Raw genomic sequence first — 5,034 nt, 5'->3', positions numbered from 1 at the left:
GGTGGGACGGGCTGCCCGAATCTGTGAGTGCCACACGAGTTGTAGTTGCGTGTTCTTTTCCACATCTCTGCGTGCACTGACCACTTGGGACCGGAGTGTTTGCCACTGGGAAGCACGGGGAGCTTTCACGAAAGCACGCCGAGAGGATATCCACATAACCGTGGGCAGCAGCGGGGTCTGAAGTCCCGCTTTGGAGTGAGGACTCTTGCGTCAGGGTGCGGCCTGTGTGTGTGCCGTGCAGGTGTGTTTGTGGACACATCGATGCAAGTGTGGATTTTGGTCGTGGTGAACAGTGTTGGCTTGGCTGAGTCTGCATGAGTCCAGCACTTCTCTGTGGGAACCCTTCGTCCTTTTGTGTGCCGTGCTGGAGCACACGTCTTATGGGAAGCAGCTGGGGGAACTGGAGTGCTTTGGTCTGGAGAAGAGAAGGCTCGGGAGAGACCTTGTGACTCTCCAGTTGCCTGGAAAGAGGTTGTGGAGGGGTGAGGGTTGGCCTCTTCTCCTGTGTAACTAATGATAAGACTGGAGAGAGTGATCTTAAGTTACACCAGTGGAGATTCAGGTTGGGTATTAGGAAAAATTTTTTCCCATGAAGAGTGATGATGTGATGCACAGGCTGCCCAGGGATGTGGTGCAGTCTCTGTTCTTGGAGGTGTTCAAGGAAAGTGGAGATATGAGACCAAGAGATGTGGTCAGGAGGCATGACAGGAGTGGGTTGACGGTTGGACTGGGTGGTGTTAGTGGTGTTTTCTGACCTTATGTTTCTGTGTTGAAGGAGGGCACTCTTTATGGGTAAAATTGGAAAACTCTGGCACGTGGAGTGTGCGTCAGCTGCTCTTGGGTAACTGTCCCTTTACATAATTGTGTTGTTAGGGAAACAAGCTACAAGTTGATGGTTTGTTTTATGGACAACAGTGGAGTTGTCCTGTGCTGAGAGTTGCCTTCTCCTTCCAACTGATCTTCTATAACTTCATATAGCACTTGTTGCTGTGCCAAAATGTTTGGGTTGGCTTCAGGCTGGCACAGGTGCTACTGAACATCTGCATTTAGCTTACAAAAGGATGATGTGATAGATTGTCATAAGATTCATTTTCAGTTTTGATTTCCAGCAGACTGCTCCCTTTTCCCCCATAATCTGACAATGTGTCAGAGGAGAAATTTAGAGGGAATGCTTTGGGAAAAATATCTGAGAAGTAATTTCATAGAATATTTTAGAGGTACAGAGATACAGTGCTGCTGTGCAGACCTAGAAAAGAGGAAGACAAGAAGTCGGTCATTTTGTTGAGACTGCATCAGATAAGGTATTTTTTTTTCTAAATAGAGTGTACATAAGGGAACTTCTTCTACCACTAGAACTGCACAAGCTTTTAGGTTCTGTTCTGTTTGTTTTTTTTTCCCTTTTAAACACCAAAAGCTGTCAACATTAGTGACCAAACAACTTTCCCATGAGGAAGTTTGGGAGACAAGCTTTCCTTCCCATCCCCCAGTTTAAAAGTAAATGAAAAATCATGCAAAGTTCAGTTGGGCACTGCTGGACCAGCAGTTGGGTGATGCAAGGAATATTATCTGTTGTTTGCCACAGCACGAGTTTCTTTAATTTCATGTGTACTATGATTGATGTCCTGGACTTTAAAATAAATAATAAGAAGAAAATCTGTACTTCTGTTTTTTTGTTTTTGTTTTAAGGGCAGAGGGGGTCATCTGTTACAGTATTTCATTTTATTTTTTCTAAAGATAACTTTGGAGTACCAAAAGCATCCGTATTTCAAAAGGTTTGAAGTAAGAAATACATCGCTTTTGACACTTTTGGATACAGAAATCAGTAGATTTCTGCTAAAAATCATCTTTTTCATTGCACTTTTTTTTTTTGGGTGTGATACATGTCTAAACCACTTAAACTTAATTTTTGTTTTGGTTTGTTTTTTTTTTTCCTCCTTCTCTCAAGAGTGTTAATATTTGATGTATTTGCTTCCTTCTTTGGTGGTTGCTAGTTCCCTTTTAGACAAAGCAAATCTCATCAGGTAGACTGCTGTAAAAAATGATTTTTATATCTTAGAGCTCTTCAATTCTGATTTAATTCATTTCTTAAGTAAACATGTTTACTAATGTGGACTACTGTAGTGTGAATAGGGTGTAGCTGGTACCATCCACACAGCAGTCTGAGTAGGTGTGTCACCTGTTTCTGTTGAGGCCGTAGTGCAGCTTGTTTACAGTTTACTGCTCATTAGTTCAAGCACTCCAGCAACTTTCCTTTTCTTCCTCCCTCTTTACTTGCTGGTTCAGGTCAGCTGAGCTTCCTGAGCCGGGGACTAGTTGGAAATCACTGGACTCAGCTGGAATGTTTGGAGAGAGCCAAGGTTGGCAGCTCTACGTTCTGTGGGGTGTGCCAAAGGTGCGTCCAGATGTTGACAGCTTCGCTGTACCCTCTGCAGCAAGTTCACCCGAGTTCTGTTTACATTTGCAGGGTTTCTTTGTGATATCACTCAGTTATCTGAAGCTCTCATTTTTTACCAGGTATTCCTGGAGAAAGGAATGGATAGATAGAGCACAAAAATGCCTTTTCCTTGCTTTTCTTTAAGAAACTATTTAGTACAGATACGAAGCATCTGTGCGCATTGTCTAAGTACATTCATTTAGACTAGCAGGATTTACTTCCTGTTGTTCAGCCTGGTGTTCTGAGTGTAATTGTAACTCTACCTTCTAGCAAATGCTGTAGAAATTGAAAGTTGAGTGTTTTCTCAGTGGAAATTAACTTTTAATAATGAGGAAGCAAATGTGCACTTTATTTTAGAAAGCAGATTTTGCATTTCTTTCCAGTTAACAAATACTCAGTAAGCACTTAATTTTTGTGAAAATGCAAGCAATGCCCATGGTGAATTTAAATTCCTATTTCATTTCCCCCATACATTTTAGTAATAATAAGGGTTTTGGTGGTGGTCTTGCGGGGGTGAAGTCCGAGTGTGATAAGGGATTTGGGTATCAAGGCTGTTGGATTTGGGCTTTTTTTGTGTGTTTTTCTTTTTTACCTTACCAGTCCAACTTTTGAGTGGGCTTCTGTCTCACTTTTTGGGAGTCAGTTCTTATCTCAATTCTTATCTATGCATGTTTTCTGTACACTTTTAATGATGTTGTTCAAGCAGAGGTTTGTCTTGGGGTTAAGTGTAAGCATGTCAGGCTGTGGTTAATCTAGTTTACTGATTTGGTGTAACTGGAGTGTGTTTATAGATAGTTGATGTGGCTGCTTCTGAGAGATTGGCTTCTTAGGAATGGTGTATTTGCTGTGGAAGTTCAGTGAGTTTTGAAATACTGGATGTGGGCTGGAAATGAGGTGCAGCCCCTCAGGACTGCAAGATTACTTACCTCAATTTTTCCATCACTTATATCTTTTTAGTACTGAGAAAAATTGAATAATTTGTGACTTAAGTAATTAATTTTTTTTTAAGTCTATTAGGCGCATGTTTCTCCTACAAATAATGCCCTTCTGACCAGGAGTAGCAGGTCTGAAGTAACAGGGAAGCCTCACACCTGCAGCTGGATCTAAACATGCACATGGGAAGCAGACCCCAGTGTTTCAGTGTGCCATCACAAACAAAACTTCGGCTTTCTGTCTGCCCGTGTTCCACGCATGTCATCTGTGGGCAGATGACTGCACGACACCATAAAGGACTGCTGTGACAATGAGTACTGAGATTTCTCTACTTTGGTGCCTCCAGACTCCACCTCTTCTCCTTTCATCCTCTGAGGAGGAACTTAATAAACTTTTTGTATGTGTTAACATGGCATGCAGTCATAAAAGCTACTAGCGGTGTACTGAATAGTAAAGATGCATTTAAATTAAAAAAGAAAAAAAGAAAAAAAGAAAAAGTGTGTATTGTTGTGGTTCTGGAGCATTCTTTGTTTTTTGAGAGCATCACAAGACAGTGGACACCTTGATAAAATGCTGTAAATAAATGCAGAAGAGGTGCATGTCTATTTCTGGGTCTTTCTTCCTTGCGGCTGTTTTCTACCTGGTGCTGGCAGGCTTTAAGAGTCGCTTCCCACCCAGCCTTGTGCCTCCCAGAGCCCTGGAAAGCACACTGCTCCTGCACAATAGTGCCCTAGCAGTTCACATTTAAACTACAGATACACCAATATATTGGTCAGTGCTCTTGCGAAGTGCAGCAGTTGGGCTGCAAAGTGACTTTGGCCTTAAGAATGTATGTAACAGCTGGACACTGACAGTGGCTGCTATGTGTCCCCAAAAGACTGCACAACTTCCTCTTGATGCTGCTGGTGATCCTCATCCCACCTGTCTGTCCTCCTTTGCCATATAAGTGCGCAAGGATGTGTTAAGCTAATCCACATAGATGAAATTGCTTTGTAATCGAAATGAGCACCTGTGCCCCTGAAATCCAGGTGCATCCAACGAAGAGCTGCCTGTTCTGGACATCAGCTACTCCTTCCTCAAGGGTCTCAGATGAGGTCAGTGTGGTAATGCATCAGCATGCAGCTCCAAAACTTGCAACTGATGTCTGACAGGATTACTGGGCTTAGTTGTGTGTGAATTGCAAATGTTATCCAGAAAACTTCCAGCGATAACCAGCTTATGGTTGGGGTAGTGATGACAAAAAAATGATGAATGTGGACTCTGAATAGGTAGTATCAAATCCCACGGCTTCCAGTCTCTGACTTGTCTTGCTACAATCTTAGGGCCACAACCATTTTGAGTATCCTGACTCTGTATCATGTATTGTTGGCTTTGTTTCTTTGGAAGTATTTTAGGAAACGTGTGATTTCCTGAATTGCTAGGAACTTCAATGGTAGTTTCTTAAAAATTCTTGGAGGCTTAGTGTTGTCTGTTAAGAGGGTCCTTATTATTTGGCAGTGCTTCTACTGTGGTCTCGATCATAAGAGTAAAATTTGGTTATTTTTTGCAGTAAGGGAGGAAAGAAAGGTTTTCTTTTGACTCCATGCTGCAGTGTGTTACATCAGTTTCTCCAGTTCTTCTGCCATTCACAGACCCAAGGCTCCTGATGGCAGCCTGTAGTGCATCTT

At 42.4% G+C, this 5,034-nt stretch overlaps 1 long non-coding RNA gene across 1 annotated transcript; it reads left to right on the top strand.

The window, feature by feature from the left end:
• The first annotated feature begins 8 nt into the window (after positions 1–8).
• On the top strand, positions 9–3,972 carry LOC116216563. Its single transcript, XR_004159588.1, has 2 exons — positions 9–2,392; positions 3,444–3,972. It is a non-coding gene; the product is annotated as an uncharacterized LOC116216563 (long non-coding RNA).
• Positions 3,973–5,034: the final 1,062 nt, after the last annotated feature.

The sequence above is a fragment of the Meleagris gallopavo genome, chromosome 4 (assembly GCF_000146605.3).
Source record: "Meleagris gallopavo isolate NT-WF06-2002-E0010 breed Aviagen turkey brand Nicholas breeding stock chromosome 4, Turkey_5.1, whole genome shotgun sequence".
Classification (NCBI taxonomy): Eukaryota; Metazoa; Chordata; class Aves; order Galliformes; family Phasianidae; genus Meleagris; species Meleagris gallopavo.
Note: the sequence above shows the minus strand (reverse complement) of the source record. Positions and strands in the feature narration are given on the sequence as shown.